The following is a 20,473-nucleotide window of genomic DNA, read 5'->3' as shown; positions in this document are numbered from 1 at the left end:
GGAACTTGACATTCTCAATTAAGGCAGAACAGATCTCATCCTGGTGGAAGTGTCACGTTACAGGTCAATGTCAGGTGCATAATTTGACAATGATTAACTGAAAGAAGTTAGAAAAATAACATAATTATGTCTGACTCTAAATATCCCACAAATACCAGGGATAGAATGATAAGCACAGCTAACTACAACTGAATGTAAAAAAATCACATATTCCAGTGTCATTATTATAAATTATTTGATATTTTTGTCACTATGATATGCTCTATACAAAGTAACAAATACTTCATATTTTTTATATTTCTTTTTAATTGCTCAAAATTGAACTTTTTTTTGCATCTTTGACCATCCCATGAATCAAGATTTCATCTTTTCCTCATGATTAAGTCACCAAAACAAAACCAAATTCATTTTACTTTCCCACAATTAGATAAAAAATTTATTTTATTAGTGCAACAATAACACATTTAAAGGCATCTGATGAATCCTTTCAAATAAATCAGGGTTATACTGACCTTCAGTAAACTTCAGATAAGTTTTTCCAAGATTTTATCCATTCTGATAATCCTTAATTATTTAGTGACTAAGTGTTTTGATCAAAGATTTTTTTCCCATTTGCACACAAGTTAGTAAAAGTCAATTCCTGTCTCAGTGACATTTAATGTGTTTGAAGACTGAAAAAAAGTTATAAGTACAGATAATATGAAGGTATTTCAAGAAACCTCAAGATCCAGGTGACCTAAAAAAAACCCCTTTTATGCTGAAATATAAATACATATATTAGAGAAATATGCTGAAGTAATGATTACTTCAATATTTGCTATGCTGTAAGATTATGCCTTTCATTTAGCACAATGAGGAAAAAAAAGTATACTAAAGTCTTCTACTGAAAACTGTTTACTATAATATATGAAAAATATTCACTATACACATTCTTACACTAAATAACCAGGTAGAATAACTCTTAATTTTTTTAATATAAAGGCTGTAATTTTTTTAGAAGATATTTTGAAAGTAATTTTATTTTCATAGGTATAAAATAATTTAAGCTGGAAAGGACTTTTAGGATAGTTGAGTCCAATCTTTAACCTACCACCTCAAAGATCACTGCTAAGCCCCGTCTGCAAGCACCACGTCTACAGCTCTTTTAAACATCTCCAGAAATGGTGACTCAATCTCTTCCCTTTGTGGCCTTTGTAGCCTTTGTTCCAGCGCTTGACAAACTTTTCTGTGATGAAATTTTTCCTAATATCCAATCTAAACCTTTGCTGGCATGATTTTGAGGCTGTTTCCTCTTGCCCTGTAACTCATTACGTGTGAGAAGAGGCTGACCCCCACCTGTCCACAACCTTTCAGGTAGCTGTAGAGAGTGAAAAGGTTCCTGTTCCCCAGGTTAAACAACCCCAGTCTCCTCCGCCACTTCTCAGAAGAGTTGTTATAAAGGCTGTTCACAGTCCCACTGCCCTTCCCTGGACACATTCCTGGAGGGAGTGACCCAGTTCCTGAAGGGTCACTCGAGGTATGGCTTCACTAGTGCCATGTACAGGTGGATCATCACAGCCCCAGTCCTCCTGGCCACACTACTTCTGACACAAGCCAGGATGCCATTGGCCTTCTTGGCCACATGGGCACAGTGGCTCATGTTCAGCCAGCTATCAAACAGCACCCCCACATATCTTTCCAGATACTCTCTCCCAAGGCTGTAGCATTGCCTGGGTCAGTTCTTCTGACCTAGGTGCAGGATCCAGCACTTCAGCTTAAACTCACCAAACTGGTCTTGGTTTTCCTCCAAGAGGTTGAGATCCCTCTCCAGAGCCATCCTACCCTCTTGCAGATCAACATTCCCACCCAAACTGGTATCATCTGCAAAGTGGATGAGGGTGCACTTGATCCCCTCATTCAGATCGTTGATAGAGATATTAAACAGGACTGGCCCCAGTACAGAGTCCTGAGGAGCAGCAGCTGGATGTGATTCCACTCACCCCCCACTCTCTAGGCCCAGCAATCTAGCCAGTTTTTTACTCAGTGAGCAGCTCAGCCATCCAAGCCATGAGCAGCCAATTTCTCCAGGAAAATGCTGTGGGAAACAGTATCAAAGGCTTTATTAAAGTCCAGGTAGACTCAATAGGTCGACAGACAGTCCCCAGCTGATTTAGGTAAGCTGTTCTTAACTGTAATTTAAAAGTGTTCCAGATATACAACAAAAATCCCTCCTACTGCAACCAATTATTTTTGGTTTGTGTTTGGTGGCAGCATTGACAGCAAATGATTGTTCTTGCAACAATTTGTATATTGGAAGTTTGTTAACACATGACAGACACCAAGGTTCTCTTTTCAAGACTAAATAAAAAAAGGCTTTTCATATTTTTCATTCGTTCTTTGAGAGTGGTCATATTTTCCACATCTATTAACCTTGTGTTGCTTCTATCTCATCCCCTCCTTTCCTTAGGACTTAAAACTGCATTCAGTAATCCTCTTAACGCTTCACAAATGCTGACTAGAGTAAAATAGTTACTCCGTATGTCTCAGGACTTACATATTTTAAATCATACTTTTTTCTGCTGGCTTTGCAATATTGGTTAATGTTCCATTTGCAACCCATTGTAATTCTGAGCCCTTTTTCTGCAGTATATCTGCCTAGCAAGACATTCTGTACTTTACATTTTCCTTCCTAGGCAGTTTGCATGTCTTTGTTATATCCTATTTTATTGCTTGGTACCATTTCTCCAGTTTATCAAAATCATGTTGAATATAATTCTACCTTCCAGAATTTCTATAACCTTCCTGGTTAATGTTATCCACAAATACTGGTCCTTCAACTGTAATAAAATATCGCATAATGCTGCACTCCAATTTTTTCTTTCAGACTGTCAGGGAACAGATGCTAAGTTGTTTCTGCTAAGTGATTCCACTGATTTTACTGTAATTTCCAATGGGAACATATTACCATACTTCTGACAGTGTCATATGGAATTGTCACATGTCAGCAAAGAAAAAGTATGTAAATACTTCCCTGTTACTCACTTAATTGTGCTGCCATGGAATGGTATCAGATTGGCCTGTTGTGATTTGCAGCCCTTTTGTGATTTCAGTAACTCTCTTGTGGTTACTTTTAATCAACTCGGATTTTCTAAGTGCTCAAAGAGAAAAATCACTGATTAATAATTTATTGTCTTAACATTCTAAGTGTAAGCTAGGGATGATACATAATATTCTTTTTATTTTTAGTTTACTAGTTGTATTTTTCCTTTAGATGTCCCCTTAGCCTTTATCGGTTCTGAAAATTTCTCAAAGGTGACTGCTAATTGTTCAAAGAAGATTTCAGATCACAAATAGTTTGGGGAAAAATGTTGTTAAGTTGTTGTTAAGAACTTTTCTGTCTGTTAACCAATTCTGGCTTATAGTTCTAGGACTTAGTTACTAATGTTAATTATTTTAAGCTTCTGGTCACAATTAACCTCTTTGGTGAAGAATGAAAAAAAGTATAGTGAACTTTTGCGCTTCATTATGTCATCTGTTATTTGGTCCTCATTTATTTTAAATAGTAGAATTTTTTTTTCATGTTTTCTTTATTTCAATGATTTTGAGGAACTTTCTCATATTTCCTTTTACCCAAGTTTGATATGGTGTGTATTTGTTCCTTGGCTTTTCTAATTTTGTTCTTGCAGAATTTCTTCTTCATTGTTAGAGCACCATAATAATTACCCATATATAGGAACAGACTCTAAAACAGGTCAGATTGAATCCTGTTACCGACAATAGGAATTGTCACCAGTGACTTATATGGAGAAAGAATTTTATCCTAAAAGTGCAAGGGTTTTTCTAGGGCTTGGATTTAGCTGGGAAAAGTTAATTTTCTTCATAGTAGTTTGTATGGAGCTATGTTTTGGATTTTGTGCAGAAAACACTGTTGATAATACAGGGATATTTTCACTACAGCTTCTTGCACAGAGCCTTTTCTGCTTCTCACTGCACACCAGCAGCAAGACACACCTGGGACAGCTGATTCCAACTTACCCAAGGGATATCCTACACCATATATGCCCTGCATATAAAGCTGGGGGAAGAAGAGAGAAGTGGGGTGGTGGCATTCAGAGTAATGTTTTTTTGTCTTCCCAACTCACCCTTCTGTGTGATAAGACCAGGTTCTCCTGGAAATGCCTGAACACCTGCCTGCCAATGGAAAGCAGTGAATTCCTTTTATTGTTTTCCTTGCCTGCACAGCCTTGGCTTTACCTATTGCATCAGCCCACGAGTTTTCTCATTTTTCCAACTCTCTCCCCATTCCACTGCAGAGGAGTAACAAAGTCCCTAAGACCAGTTTAGTTGCCAGCAGGGGTTAAATCACAATAGCCCTTGGAGCAGAGAACTGCTATGCATAGGGTCCCAATCACATCCCAGAACTGAAGGCAGCTGTGGAGGATTGACCATGGTTGGATGTCAGGTGCCTACTGAAGCCACTCTATTACTGCTCCCCTCAATTGGACAGGGAAAAGAAAATATTAAAAAAGGCTTGTAGGTCAAGGACAGGGAGAGATCATTCATCAATTACTGCCATAGGAAAAAGAGACTCAACTCATGTAAATTAATTTAGTGCCAGTCAAAACCAGAGTAGCGTAATGAGAAATAAAACCAAATGTTTAAAGCATCATCCCCCCACCCTTCCCTTCTTCCTAATCTCAACTTCACTTCTGATTTCTCTACCTCCTCCCCTACCAGCAGTGCTCAGGGAATGAAGGCTGTGGTCAGTTCAACACATGCTGTTTCTGCCACTCCTTCCTCAACAGAGAGAGGACTCTTCATACTCTTCCCCTGTTCCAGTGTGGGGTCCTTCTCACAAAAGACAGTCCTTCAAAAACTTATTCCACCTGAATCCTTCCCACAGGCTATGGTTCTTCACAAGCCCTTCCAGTGTTGGTCCCTTCCATGGGGTACATCACTTGAAACCAGCTGCTTTGTCATGGATCCCCCAAGGGGTCACAAGTCCTGTCAGCAAACCTCCTCCCATGTGGGCTCCTATCTCCAAGAGTCCACAGGCCCTGCCAAGAGCCTGGTCCAGTGGGGGCTTCCCCTAGAGTCACAGCATCCTTTGGGAATCCATGGGCTGTAGGTGGGTCTCTGCTCCACACTTGGACCCCCATGGGCTGCGGAGGCACAACTGCCCCATCTTCACTGAGGGTTACAGAGGAATCTCTGCTCCAGTTTGAAGCACTTCCTTCCCCTTCTTCACTGACCTGGGGGTCTTCAGCGTTCTTGCTGTGATGTCTTCCTCCTGTCTCTCTTCTTACTGCTGTTCCACTGCAGTTGTTTTCCTCTGCTTAGGTAGGTATGTTATCCCAGCTGCCTTGGTCAGCAGTGGGACCATCTTGGAGCTGGCTGGCATTAGCGCTGTTGAACATGGGGGAGCTTCTGGCAGCATCTCACAGCAGCCAACCCTGTAGACCCCCCACTACCAAACCTTGCCATGCAAACCCAATACAGTAGAACAGCCACATTAGTGCAGCTCTTGACCTGTCTAATTAGGTTGCCTCTCAGTGGGAAACTGATTCATCATTCGTCAGTGTCTCTGCATGAAGCTACTATATTTCACAAAACTTTTTAAAATTTATTAACAGAAATTTATTCACAATTAACTTTATTCAGAGCTAATCTCTGAAAGCAGTGCCACTGACTAATATATACTGAACATATTCAAAAATAATCACTTAGAGCCCTAAAAAACTTAATGCATGTGATAAATATCCTTTATTATTACTTTCAGTCATGTTTTACTGAATATAATTTCCAGGTGATGCTTTTTTTTTTCTTTTGAACACTGTAAACATCAAGATCACTGCTTATGTCCCACAAAGCTAGTCTTTCTTTAACTTTTCTGTTCAGACCAACTCTTTTCCTGTTCAAATATTTTAATACTTAAGTTCTCTTTTTGTTTGTGAAAGGAGTCAGGTAGGCATACATTAAACATCCTAGAGTTTAAACCTTCCAGATGCTGCCTTAAGAATGCATGTTGTACAGGTCCAGTTTTTGGGAAGACTCACTGAGAGCTATCACATCTCTTGGCCCCCAATATGTTGAAAAGAAAGGAATTTGCAGTTTTATATATTAAAGACCTGGAATTTGCTCCACATGATCAGCTAAGTTCCAATAAATGCTTTTGAGATGGCAATATTTAAATACAAACCTTTATTTATTTACCCTGATGCTACTGAAAAATGAAGTATACATATAGAGTCCAGTTCCATAGCTATTATCAATTTGCAAGCTCCAGTAGCTTCAAGAGAATTAAATGCAATAATGACAGTTGCAATATTGCCCTAATAAGAAAAATAGTCAATTGGACTTTGCCTTGATTAACCATATCATATAAAAAAAAAAATGGACAGTTAACATTTATCACTATAGTACAGCACTGCTGTAGAAAACACAGTACTCAAGACTTTATATAATTATGAAAGAATAAAGTTTTCCCTCCTAAAATCTAATAATCCCAGGGCTTTGGTACAACCATTATCTATTTATCTTTTCATTGTATCTTTATCCTTATCAGCCTGCAAACAGCATCAGAATGCTTAACATATACATGATGGATTATTGCTATTATGCTCATGAGAACGGTAGGCATGAAGTATAAGAACAGAGTTCAGCCAGCAAGTATGACATAAATTATGTATAAGTAGCTTTTAGTGTCGAACACTGAACTTTGAAAAGTTCAGTAAGTGCATGTACTTGAAGTTAATCACCCTATGTCACCACAGGACTGTTTCTTTTAAGAGTGTATGTAAGGTTGCTTTCAACATGCTTAAAAAGGGTATCATTTTAAGAAAGCATCTCATTTTAATTATGTAAGCAAAACACTTCTCTGGACATAGAAGGAGAAGTTTACAAGATCATTGCAAGTTCTGAGAACCTAATTGCAACCAAAGTCTGATTTAAGATCTAACGGGATTCGAGTGTTTGAATATCAACTCCATCTGTTTTCTATACTGTTACTGTTAGACTGCACAGAGATCCTTTGTATTTCCCTCAGCTTGAATTTTGAGGATGTGCAGCTTGGGACAGGGCACAGAACTAGGATTTTTTTCCCTCCTTTAGTCACTGTATCTGTGCATACTCAGGTTGCATTTGTACATGCTTCAGAATCTGTAGACTACTGTTAAGGTAGGAAGTGACAGGTTTGGTACTGTGAACTTGATGAGATCTGACTGCTTCCTTCCTTAATTGTACCAACTCCTTTAGTGTATGGCAGACATTGTACATTAAATAATTATAATCAAACATTTTCCCAAGGTGTTTAAAAACATTCAGGAAAATGAATGGAGTATGGGTTTATTAATTGTTGAAAAAATGAATAGAATTTCATTACCCTCCTTTATGCTTTATTTGGCTTTTCTTGACTTATTTTAATATTTGATAAGATATTATTATTGTTAATTCTTTAGTGTATAAGCAGGTGGACTGGCTAAAGTAACAGTATATAAATAAGATATCTTTCCTTGCAATCTCCATAGTGCTTAAAAGTGAGAGGATCACTCTAACATACACACAGGCACAGGCATGCCAGCACTCACACACACATACACACAGAGCCCAGCGGGATTAAAAGCACTCTAGCTGGTTGAAAATCAGGAACTACAGAGGAAAGTATTTTCTTGTTTGAAGATTTGAAAGAACCATTCTAAGAGAAAAGGGAGAAGGCTTCTGATGTTAGGGATCTTGCCCCTTTCATGTTCTAAAAAGAGTAAAGGAAGTTCCTCTTTTATCAGCCTGAGGTAGAAAAGAAGTGGCTTTCCCATCTCTAAATATTTAAAGAAGCCCTCATAAAACTTGAAAAATGTTTGAGCTGTTTCTTTGTGTGACTAAATTCTTAAGGGTATAGGAAGACATACATTGATATTTACCTCTTATGATATTTTACTTCTTCTATAATAGATGTATCTTGGGACATTGGTATTATTTTCTATACTTCACAGTAATTTTCTTTCATATACTTTCAAGGAATCTATACAGTGTAAATTATAAATAGAAAGATTTTTAATACTCTTTTCTGTGGGAACATAGATATAAAAAAATCAAAGGTGAAAGACTACCAAGGTATATCCACGATATATATTTAATGGTAGATTTCACTGTTGACCTGAGACAGCCAAGGTAAAGCTCATCATGTAGCAGAGCTCACACAGCATGCCAGGTCACATGAGGGATTCCACTGTTGGATTTGAATAGTTACAGAAATGGGGTGGAAATAGCTGAATTTGAGGGCTAGCTCATCTTTGAGCTGAAATCCATCAAACTAAACATCCCAGAGTTTAGCTTAAAGAAGTCTCCTTTTTGTTGAAAATAAATCACTGAAAAATGAATCAGTTTGCAATTTACAAAGCATTTACAAACACTATCATATGACCATTTAAAATTTTCCTTCTTAGAAAACAAGATAATTGCAGGATATTTTTAAAGATTATAATTTTCTAAACTTTTAAGCAAATTATTCTGTCTTGAGTTGCATAGATAATCTCTTCATGTGAATGTCAATTTTCTCAGAACGGTCACTTATTTGTGACTGTTCACTTATCTGTAAAATAAGAGAATTTATTGCTTGAATAATATGAGGAATATTCACTCTTGCTCCTATATATTTAATATAGCATTATTTATTTGTAGCATAAGGGTACCTAAAGGCACGAGAAAGTGTCAGTCATCCATTGTACAAAGCAGTGCAAAAATACATGGGAGGACACCAGCGTATGTGCTGGTTCACAGGCCAGCTGACAGCCTCCAGTCCTTCAGGCACACATGACTATCATCTCTATCTGTGACACCCTTACATGCCTAGAGCAAGTGGTGAACTTTTAAGGCTGGCTTTTCAGCTGGCACAGCTGGGAAAATGGAAACAAAGCCATACTTTATTCCCCTGACTTTAGAATCAGCCAGGGGCAATCTAATCCATACTGCAATTTACAGCAGCCTGGCTGGCCAAGAAGTTATTCTGGCAGCTGAGAAGCACCAGAGCCTAAGGTCATTCTCTACTTCTCCCAAAAGTGCCTGTATGTAAGGGCTAGAAAGTGAACAATTTTAAGCATTGCTTTTGCTTTTTCAGCTGAAGTGTCTCAAAGCAGCTAGAACAGAATTGATAATCGTCCTGTTAATATTGTGATTTCTCTTAGTTTAATTGTTGAAAGAGAGTAGCCTTTGAGAAATAAAAGGGTGATTTACTTTAATCATTGATTTATTTTTCCTTTATGTGTAAATGTCAGTCTGTGGTAATTCCATATATGGATATTTGGGTTTTTTGTGAAATGCAATCAAATTATTTCATTGATTTTAAAAATCATATACTGCAGCCATTTTGTCTCATATTTACAAAACATTTTTATTGCTTTCTCCTGTGTGACAATTTGGAAAACCTGTTTCATAACAGGGGATGATTTCTGGTTGATGGCTGGGAATACTTTAAGAATGCTTGCATCAGGATACAGTTCACATTCTAAATGAGGAATTTGTTTTTCCAATTTCAAATTACAGTGTATTCAAAAAATGCCAGAGAAATTTAAAGCAGAAATTCTTTCAGCTCCAAAAATATTCACTACTGTACTTTCAAAATTTTCAGAGGTAAAATAAGGTACCTTCTCAAAAATCTAACCACCCACAATCCCTTGTAGAGAGAAGACTACATTTTGAATCAAGGTGATGCAGGTAAGTAATGAATCAGACATTTCAGGGGATTACCAAAAAGTGGATACCTTAGAATGACGGGGCCTCAGGCCAAGCCCAGAGCAGAAGGCAGACGGTGGAAATAGTGGATGAGATAATATCTCTTGTCCATCTCATGAGTATACTCTCCAGAGGAGCCCTACCCCACATGAGACAATCTAAGCTGAAAAGACTGGTGAAACTTTTGAGATAGAAGTTTTAAACGTTTATCTTAAATCTCCAGATGTGATTTACCAGAGGAAGCTAGGTATGATGGAACCGTGCTGTCCAGGAGGTGGAAGAACAGCTCCCTTGCCATGGGTAGTGGTGAATGAATTCTTTGTTTTACTTTCCATGCTTTCAGTTTTGCTTTACATATTAAACTGTCTTTATCTCAGCCCATGAGTTTGGTTTTTTTTTACTTTTACTCTTCTGATTATTCCCATATCCCATGGGACAATACTGAGCAAGAGGCTGTGTGGTGCTTAGCTGCCTACCAGGGTTAAACCACAACAGCCCAAAAACTAAAAAACCTGGAAAAGACCAGGAATAAGCTACTGAAATGCTGTTTAAATAAATGCCCCCCAGAGCTAGATGGAAAGTGAGCAGAATCCTTGCAAATAAAACTTAAAATTCAATACCTAAATCTAGATGTAGGCTTCCAAAGACACATTTTAGACCAACTTGGGGACCAATTACATTGAAAACAAAAACATCAATTGGGCAACTGATACCACATACTGAAGTGAATTGGAAAGCCTAAAGATACAGCTGCAGGTATTCACTTGCAGTTACGAAGTGCAGTACAATGTAAAAGGCCTTTGGCCACATTTTTTCCTTCCTTTATCCCACCCATGCTTTACATTTCAAGTTAAGTATCATGACCATTCTAATTTGGAGAAAGAATAATTACTTTCTGCAAAGTTTTGGGACAGAAACGCTCCTGGAATTTCATTAGGGTTTCTTCTGCAAGCTGGAGTTCATGTAGGTTCTGTGCTTAGAGCAATTCTTCAAAACTGAATCTTTAAAGACTGTAATAAGGAAGAAGATGTCAAGAGGAGGATGTGTGAGGAGTAAATGTAAGTTGTTGTTGTTGCTGTTGCCTTCTTTACTGAGTTAGGGATAATGGTCTGAGAAAAGGCAGATTGTTGTTGGTACAAGTCTGGAAACAAGGAGGCCCTGATGTCACCACAACATCACCATAACTGCAAGTCTATGATCATTTTTTGCCAAAACATTTTGAACTAATTATATACATTTAAAATATTTTAATATAATATCTTTCCCCTTAGAATAAACAAAAATTAATTTCTGCCACCTACACTAAAAATTACTACAAAAAAAACAAGTTTAATGAGTCAAAAACTAAGTGAAAAGAAACTCCAGAGTTCTTGTTGAAGACTACAGAACCAGCTTTCCTGCATCTAAAAATTATTTGATTGTGAATTCTTTTAGTGAATGCCAGTGTATTTGACACAGATTATGTCGGAGTACTAGTGGGCAATTTACAATATTTCCAATGTAAAAACTTTCTTTTCTGCAAGGAAAATACTAAAATTTCTAAGTAGAAAATGAAACCACTCTAAAACTTCACCTTTTCTTAAATATTCCCAGACTGTATATGTCCTTTAAAAAAATGCTTACTTCATATCACTGGGGAAAAATGTGGTAAATTATTCTAAATCCATTAAATACAGGTATTTGCCTATGTGGGTAGAAACAGAAACGTTACAGAAGTGTTCTTCCTATAATGAACAAAAAGGTGCTTTTTTTAGTTGTTTCCTTCTCTGAGGAAAATGGTGGAAGAACTAGAAGGCATATCAGAATATCAATGTATTCAGATTCTTGTTGTTCTCCATACAAATATTATCCAAACAGAAAATCCATATATTCATAGTCTAAAACACACATTTTACTCCTGTTCAGTTCTTGGCACATCTGAGTAGGTTCTTGCATAATTTTCCAGAATGAATAAATCTCTGTGTTTAGGATGTTGCTAGGATGAAAAATCTCAGTTTTGGCTGCTGTCTGTTGTGCTCTGAGATAGCAGAACCTCTGTGCTACACAAAAAGACATTCATTAAAATGACAAACACAAGCAAACAGTCTCTTCCAGCTGATGAAATGCTACACGATGATGATGGTGGTGATTTACCTATGGTGAAATTAATCTTCCCTAGAATGTCTAATGATATCTAATACTAATCTAATACAGTTTTTTTATCATACCAAATTGAACACATATTTCTACTTGAGTGGTTTGGTTACAGCATCCATTATTGTACATTGTAAAACTAAAGATGAGAAGGGTTTTGTAGGGAGCAGAATGTGAACAAACTCCAGACTGAGAAATACTTAAGGGTTTCACAGCAATGACAGCAGCCTCCAGAACTGTTTGGTGTCTGTCTTTCAAAGGCTTACTATAAGTAAGTTATCAATGCCTTTACTGCTTCTGAATATGCTTTCTGGGGTAATGCTGGAGGAAGCTGAGATACTCTACTCCTGGTTGAAGGATTGGGAATGAGTATTAAACAAGTTTGTCCAAGCTTGTTAAGACCAGGTCTCAGATCTCAGGATTTTCAATCTTCACAATGTTTCCTGCAGTAGTTTTCATGGACTTGCTCTCATGGGAAAGAGAGGCCAACACCAGTACTTTTAATAGCTCAAACAGCAGCTTCAAATGTGCATGAGAGGAAGATTAAAAACTTGCTGAAGGAAAATATCATAGTACCACAGCTCTCTGGACTGTCACATCTCCAAAAGTCAGGTGCTCATAGCCTGCAATAAATAGCTGCAATGACAACATTGCACATCTTCATTTGTACCAACCCCAACGAATATTAATACAAAACTGAGCAGTTACTAGACCTGTACTAGCCTAGATAGGAACAGCAGTTTGATCCTGTATCACTGCAAGCTCTCTCCAATTCATAATGATGCCATCAGGCTTCAAGAGCAAGGTTTTTGCATAGCCCATAGAGTCTGATAATTAGCCCATAATTTCTGGTGTGTGACTACAAAAAAGGCTGCATTTGCAATAGTCAGCAAACTTCCCTTCAGTTTTTTACCCTATCTATGCTTGTTATTTCAAGAATCTTGAATTAAATTTTGTACCACCACAAAAATATTCAAAATAATCTCTTTGAGTGGTTGTCCCTCACCAATAGTTCATTTAAAACAAGCTAATATCACTTTGAAAACAAATAAGTGAGCTGAGCAAGTTCCTGGTTTAGAAGTCACTTCCAGTGATGCACTAGTGGTGCCCATGTGGAGTGTGGTGAATATGCTAGATTTCCCAAATTCAGCAGAGGCTATCTCTTAAGCAGAAGCCTACCCCATCTTTCTGATCCTCAACCAATTACAAGTATTAGTATGCAGAAAATGGACATATTCATACAGGTTGCATATATTCTGGAAAATACCATGTGTATAGAAGGAAGGATCATCTGCTCATTCTAAGGTCTTGCACTACACACTGAGGTACACGATACCTACCAGTCAGACCAAAAGCAATCAGCCAGCTCAAATCAAGATGCAAATATGTTCCTCCCCAAAGAAAGAAAGAAAGAAAGAAAGAAAAAGATAGTTTACTTTTTCTTGTGTTATAATTCCCTAAGAATAAAAAGTTGAATCTTGCCCTATACTTGCCCAGTACATACAGTGTGTTTACTGTGTACAGAGACGGAAACATTCTTTCCTTGAGACCCTGTTCGTAATCTATCCTTTGAAGAGGTTGATTTAAACATGTGTTAGTGTATGAATAAGGAGAAAGAAAATCAAATGAGACAGATTTCTATTTTTTTTAGCTCTATGCCTTGCTTTCTTGTATGGCTTCATTAATATTGCAGGCAGAGTTTTCTAGATTGCTTACAGATTTAATATTTATTTTTTCAAAGTTCTACTAGCTTATTAAAAGTAAAGGAGAAAACAAAAAATTGCCACAGTATTGCTGCAACTAGGAGATAAGTTTTGACTGATAATCAGAAGTGATCATCTTAATTTAATTAGGCTTTCCATTAGTTCCATGAAAACTGATTTTTTAGTCTGTTTTTATTTGTTATCATGTATCTCTCCTTCCCTTTAAGATACTATGTAGCTTTTTTATTAATCTCACTTGACCTTTTTGTCTCTTAATATATCTTATTTTAAGCTTTAATTATTTGTAGATTTTACATCTTGATGAGAATTATACCTGCACAGTTTTTTATTATATATATTTGCATAAAGTCTGTAGGTTTTAAACAAAAAAAAATCTTTTAACTTTTGTAGAAACTGTCAATATCACACTTTTCTGGCTCTCATGTGGAGAGCCTGCAGTTCAAATAGTAAATAAATTTAGTTTTCTTTTTAACGTAATTAAAACATGCATCTTAATAAAAGTTGCAAAGAGAGCTAAGGTGATTTCTGTGTTTGTACTTGTTCCATTGTAATGAATGGAGTGTATTCCAAGTAAAGAAATTACATTTTGAGACACAGGATATTAATATATTTCTTCTTGAAACAAACTGAAATGCTCAAAGTCATCTTGACAGGGTCTAAGGAAAAATGAGAATTACAGATACAGATTGTTACTTATACGGTGCATGTGTCTGTACATGTATGTATATGCATGTGTATTGTATGTACAATATTTTGGACTTTAAAAGAAAACCCTTCCATTACCAGTGGCCACAACCATATTGTTGCTCATGGGAGTATTCAGAGACAAACAAGAGGCAGTGAAAAATATTTTAAAGAAATGAAGTGATTGAAGCGATAGAATGTATTTCACCCTGATTTTATGAAATAATACCTCTTTTCGCTCTCTTTTACTGAAGAACATAAACCAAAAAGTACCATGAATACTGCTCAAGTCTCATGGAAAAGTATATTTTGTCAAACAAAACTGGCAACTGTGTTGAGACAGCAATTTTAGACTTCTCTAAGGCTTTTGCAATTCTGTCACATGGCATTTTTAATTTTCTATAATGCAAGATTTTTAATCAAGAGGAAACACATTAGATGAATTAAAAAAGGTCTTATTGGCAGATATCAATGAGCAGGTCTGTCCAATGAAGGTCTCCTGAGAGAGATTCCTGGTCCAACACTATTCAGTACATTCTTAGAAACAATCTAGATGATGAAATAAAATCTTAACTGATTAAATTTGCATATGACACAAAGATTAATGGGATACTAAAAAAAAGGAGGGCAGTTTACTGTTAGAATTTAATCTAAATCACTTGGTCAGATTGTCAGAATCCAACAAAATGCAGGTACAAACTAATATACTTTGCAACAAGATCCATGGGTTATACTATTAGCTGAGAAGTCTTGTCCATAGAAAATAGTAACATAAAATATTTGGAGGTCACCTTTTAAGGCTGCTTCACCATGAGCTCACAGAGCAATGTTGTGGCAGGCATTATTGGAATAAAGGCTCCTGAGCAATATTTAACAACTTTAATCTTAAGCAAAATATAATCATGATAACTAATAAAGGAATAGCTCTGAAAGGATGGTAAGGGAACAAATGAACATTTGTGGCAAGATGTAAGATATGTAAATATGTATATGTAAAGTATATAGTTTCTGAATAATTTTACTGTTTCTAAAATAGTCTGTTTATTCAAAAATAGTTTGTTTATTTAGTTATGATTATGATCTCTAGCAGCCTTTAGTCAATTAATCACTGTGAAAAATTCACTGGAATCAACCATTTATAGCCTTTTCCCTCTTTCATGGCTAAAGATATCTTTTTACTCATAACAAGCAAAGCTACATATATATTTGACATACAAAATATATGATAGATGTTGTACCAATCTATTTATGAGTGTGCATATATATGTATAGAGATAAATTTTTATGCATGTTCATATGCCTACACATCTTTTTATTATTACATTTTTTTAAAATGCAATATTTCTATACATTTTAAGTCAGAAAATATTTTATTTATATGTTCTAATACACAAACTGCAAATAGATGTCTTTTTTTCTTTAAGCAGATGATAGAATCTAGAACTAATTTCAGAGAGAACCACAAGTGATGAATTAAACGTCTTGTGAAACTTCAAGTCCCGTTTTTCATGTAGTATGTAGACAATTAAAATTAACAAACTTCTGTATTAAACCTGCTCTACTGACTTCACCATAGTTCTGTGGTTTCACAGTCAATAATAAAACCAAATTTGTTTCTTCAAAGTGAAATACCAGCAAAAAACATACCATTTTAAGATTAACATGAAAAATCTCTGACTTGTTCTGCTCCTTTTAGGACCTTTTTGATGATGCAAAAAATCACCCTGTGGAATCTATGTCCCTTCCAGAAGCAATGCCTGGGAAGTGAATGCAGGATTTAAGCTGCAAGATGGGAAAGAGAGAAGGAGATGTCATTCCACCCAATTTTATTATGTTATATCAGTGTTTATATCAGAAAACCCACCAAGGAACTTTCCATGTCAGAGCCTAATGTGTGATGCATTGAGATTTATTATAATAAAGCAGTAGAAATATGCAGCAGAAATCTGTGAAGCAGAACTTAGGAATTTACCAGCAATAATTGCTATCCACCTCTAGTATGTGCCACACTGTATTTAAACTACGTGTGCTATGTATTACAGACTGCTATTAATTAAAAGAATATTTTACATTTAATTTTGTACATCTTGTTACCACTTCTATTTTGGTTTAAGTGGGGGAGACTGGGTATTTGATTTTTATTTTCTCTGAGCACAGTCTTTGAATATGTGATTGAGAACAACTATGTAACATATGTTAATGAATTAATGAATTAATATATAATTTTACTTTCAAGAGTTTGACCAAAAATTTATATTTATGCCATGTGAGTGAAAAAACATTCAACAAAAAATTATCACTCAAAAAGGTGAAAGCTCTAGGGTTTTGTTTGAAAAACTTGTTTATTCAGAAAAAAGTATTATAAAAATTTTTTCTCTGGATATTGTGAATATGTGTAAGCAAGGACCTGATGTCTCAGTTTAACCTCAAGTTTCAGTTTGTGTTTCAGACAAATCTATAATAAATAACATAAACTGCCAGGTTTACATTTCATCCACTTATGAGATTATTTTTTCTCTGGAAGGGTAGATGGGTAAATCAGATTAAAACCATACCTGACTGTCATCCAGTAAACCCACTCTTCCAGTTATGTAGTTCATTTTTCTCTTACCTCTTTGAATGAGTTTCAATGTCTAATAAAACTTTATTTACTGGGAGTGCCAAGAATTGAGTCAATAAATTTATTGAGCAAGATATGAAATAGAAATGTCAAAGATGAATAAATTTTAGCACAGTGTTTACTTTATAATTGCATTTTTTTCATGGAATTCAATTTCTCTGTAGACTCTGAAGCATAACAACAGCAGAAAATGAAGTCACAGTACCCAAGATGAGAAAATGTAAAATAGTAAACTTCTTTTTTAGAGCAATAACTGAAAACATTATCAATGTTGTGAGTATTTAATAAAATACAGCATTTTATGTATTACAGTCTAAATTCTAGTCTGTTCACCTCCATCTGTACTTTTCTGGGAGAACTTTGTTTCTTTATTTTAATTTTTATACCTAAATAATAATCTGGAATAGTCAGCTTGTCCCTGTATGACCTGAGTTTCTGTGGTACTTTTCATTTGTATTATACCATAGGCAGTAAGAGCCAAAACAGGAACATAAAGCTTTTAGCCCAAGCTACAAACAAAAGCATGTTTTATATTCTGCCATGAGAACTTTAATAGAATTATTCAATTCTTGGCGATTCCAAAAAAACAATGGCTTCTGGGATACAAACTGATGTATTTTTAATCCCTATTTTAACCACAAAACCTCCTACTTCATTCAATAGAAACAAATTATCAATTCAATTCTTCTCATGAGAGCTGTGGCACGTTCCTTCATCAGACTTGCTATATCACAATCTGGGATTCTGCTGCATACATACTGACCACTACACAGAGCCGAGCCCATGCTTTTCCAGACAGCTTGGATTCACATAGACAAGTCTCAAAATTTTCTTGGACAGCAGGAAGGATATGTATGAACCTTTATCACCAGTGTCTGCAATACAGCTGCTGTCATTATAGTGAGGTCTACACAGATTTGAGTTAGCAGCTAAGCAAACCTGTCAAATGTAATGTTTGAGTCCGCAGCCTTCACTGGACTTTGATGTTCTGAGGACGCAAGTCATCTAGCTAAAAATTAGTAGAGGTTTTGCATTACACAAATCATGGTGACAGCTACAGAGTAGACACACGATTTGTTACTGCTCAGTGCTTTTTACAGTCATAAGTCTCAGCAATCCCCATTACAGTGCCCACATATTAAGAACAAGTTAGGATTAATGAATTCTCAGCTGAAGAAAAAAAGTCTCAGCCTCAAAACGATAACTGTTTGATAGCTTGTAAACAGAAAATATTGAAACTACATTATCTAACCCTCCATCTCTTTTTGTTTCTTTGGTCCAAAAATATAGAATATTAGAAAATGCAATAACAGTATTTACACTTCTTTCCTACAGGCTCAATGAAATTCTGTTCTTGACTGAGATTTGTAAGGGCAATAATTACAACATTGTAGCTCACAAAAATATTTAGGCAAAGATTTTAAATCGGCACACATAAAACAAAAGGAAGAATGCAGCATTTTTAGCTGAGATTCAAATACACCTACAGAGTTTATATATAGATTCAGTACTGTGTTATCACTGACCAGCCTTATGATGTTTTGCTAATCAGAATGAAGCCCATTTAGAAACAACATAAAATAAACAAATAAATAATGAAGCTAACACAGTTTAATTTTCAATTGCTTTAACAAAGAGAAGCATACCTCCTTTGAAGAATGAGGAAAAAATGTGGAATTTTTATGAAAGGCTTCTTAAAGTAGACCAAAAAATACAGGACTTATTTTACGTGAATGTATGGTACAACAGAAGTACTGAGACAAAATTAATGAAAACCACTGAGTAGTGTAAATTTTAAATGGCTACAAAGGTATATTAGGAACCACCTTTGCTGCTGCTCACATGGACCTATCAAATGCTAAACTATTTCAGCTGAAAGCACTGCACAAAACTGGTGAGATCCTTATCCAAATAGGAGGGTTTGTCTGTCAACTATCTGGATTCTGTCTTGGTTTCATGGAATGTGAAGATATAAACAAACTTTAATAATTTGCCAGAAATTTATGACCTGCTTATTATGACAGTTTTTTGCTAATATTTTTTCTTTAATGGATAAATCGTCTTTTTTTTTTAAGTGCTTTAACTCTATTCTTAAATTTTTATTAACAATATAATAGTATGTTATCTGATATGAATTGCTTACAGACTATTTGCTCTTTGTGATTAACTGTTTCTGAACTGAGAGCAGCTTTATTATAGTTAGACTTAATCTCCTCTTGATCTAATTTACCACATGTTCTACAGTACTATGATCTTAAATCTTGGGTTCATTTGCAGTTTAATATTAGAATAATAACTTCAGATAAAAAAATACTGCTTCAGGCTTGGCCCCATATTGACCCCTTTACAGTCAGTATTTACACATTTCAAGAATATTTTTGTATTAATAAAATATTCAGTTTTAAAAGTCAGTTACAGGGATGTAATCTCGCATTAAAAATTTTATTCCTCTTGAATACAGGGAAAACAAACAGCAGTGCTATCTTGCTCAAAAATCCACACCTATGATTTCATCATCAATTTGGTCTCAAATATTTTTCTTTCTGATTCCTCTAATGATTATGTTCACAAATCCATCTCCAGGATATATGCCGTACAAAAAAATCTTATGTTAATAGCCAGAGAAATTTCTAGTCCACAGTTTTTGCTCCTAGTCAGCTCTGGGCAATGGTCACCTATGATAATCTTTTCTGGTGGCTTTTGTCTTCTGTTCACTTATGCTGAGAGGCTTAAAAACATGATAAAGAATTTTTATTTATTTTATTTCTGCTGTCCTGTTGCTACCAAATACGAAGGATAAATTCCATGTAGGAAAACATCACATTCTAAAATGGGATTGGGGATTATTTTAGGTGATGGTGGTGGATAAAGTGTTGAAGGATTTGAATGCTCGTTTTGTTAGGCATGGCATGCTTTAAAAGCCTCGTAATTTAAATTTTAGTTCACACTCCATTTCTGGAAATTGTAACACTTCAACATTCAAAAGTATTGAAGATAAGACAGGTATTTTAGTATAAGGACATTACTATTATTAAATTCATGCTACTAGAACTCATGAAATCATTGTTTTGTAATCACATACAGCTGTTAGTAGCCTGGTTATTTTTACTTGCATTTGACTAGGCAGACTATCTCTTGGGTGCAATTTCCCTACTTAGCTCTGTGAAATGTTAGAACAAAAGAATACCAATTTCATAGTAGAATTGTAGCAAAAGTATTTAATTTTTCTATAGAAATCTGTATTAGGTCAGAAACAATATTTGTGATGGTTGATTTTTAATAGTTTAAAATAAAAATTTAAAAGAAACAAGGTCATTTGAGCATCTCATTTTTGCACTCTGAAGAGCTTTTTAATAACTTTCTGACTGTTCAACCTATAATAACAATAATAAATTATCTCTAAATTAGATATTTGCTGGCTGATTAATAAATGCTGAGCTTTTTGTGGGTATGTGACACTGTTATGCATCCATGAAAGGAAAAATAGCATTTGGAACTAGATAATTAAAACAGTCGCATTTCCAGGCAAATGTTATGTTCCAATGTAAATTAATCTTCTGCTACAGCAAATTACCAAAATTGTTCTAGGCACTTTAATGAAAACAGA

General features: G+C 35.5%; 1 long non-coding RNA gene across 2 annotated transcripts in view; it reads left to right on the top strand.

Annotated features, from left to right (window-relative positions):
• The window catches only part of LOC121469873 (uncharacterized), a 135,409-nt gene extending 115,231 nt beyond the window's left edge, over positions 1-20,178 (top strand). For both annotated transcript variants that reach the window (XR_012055550.1, XR_005980161.2), the window contains one exon: positions 15,943-20,178. This is a non-coding gene — a long non-coding RNA (uncharacterized lncRNA). The remainder of the gene's footprint in view (positions 1-15,942) is intronic.
• The last annotated feature ends 295 nt before the right edge of the window (positions 20,179-20,473 follow it).

This window comes from Taeniopygia guttata, chromosome 4 (genome assembly GCF_048771995.1).
Source record: "Taeniopygia guttata chromosome 4, bTaeGut7.mat, whole genome shotgun sequence".
Classification (NCBI taxonomy): domain Eukaryota; kingdom Metazoa; phylum Chordata; class Aves; order Passeriformes; family Estrildidae; genus Taeniopygia; species Taeniopygia guttata.
Note: the sequence above shows the minus strand (reverse complement) of the source record. Positions and strands in the feature narration are given on the sequence as shown.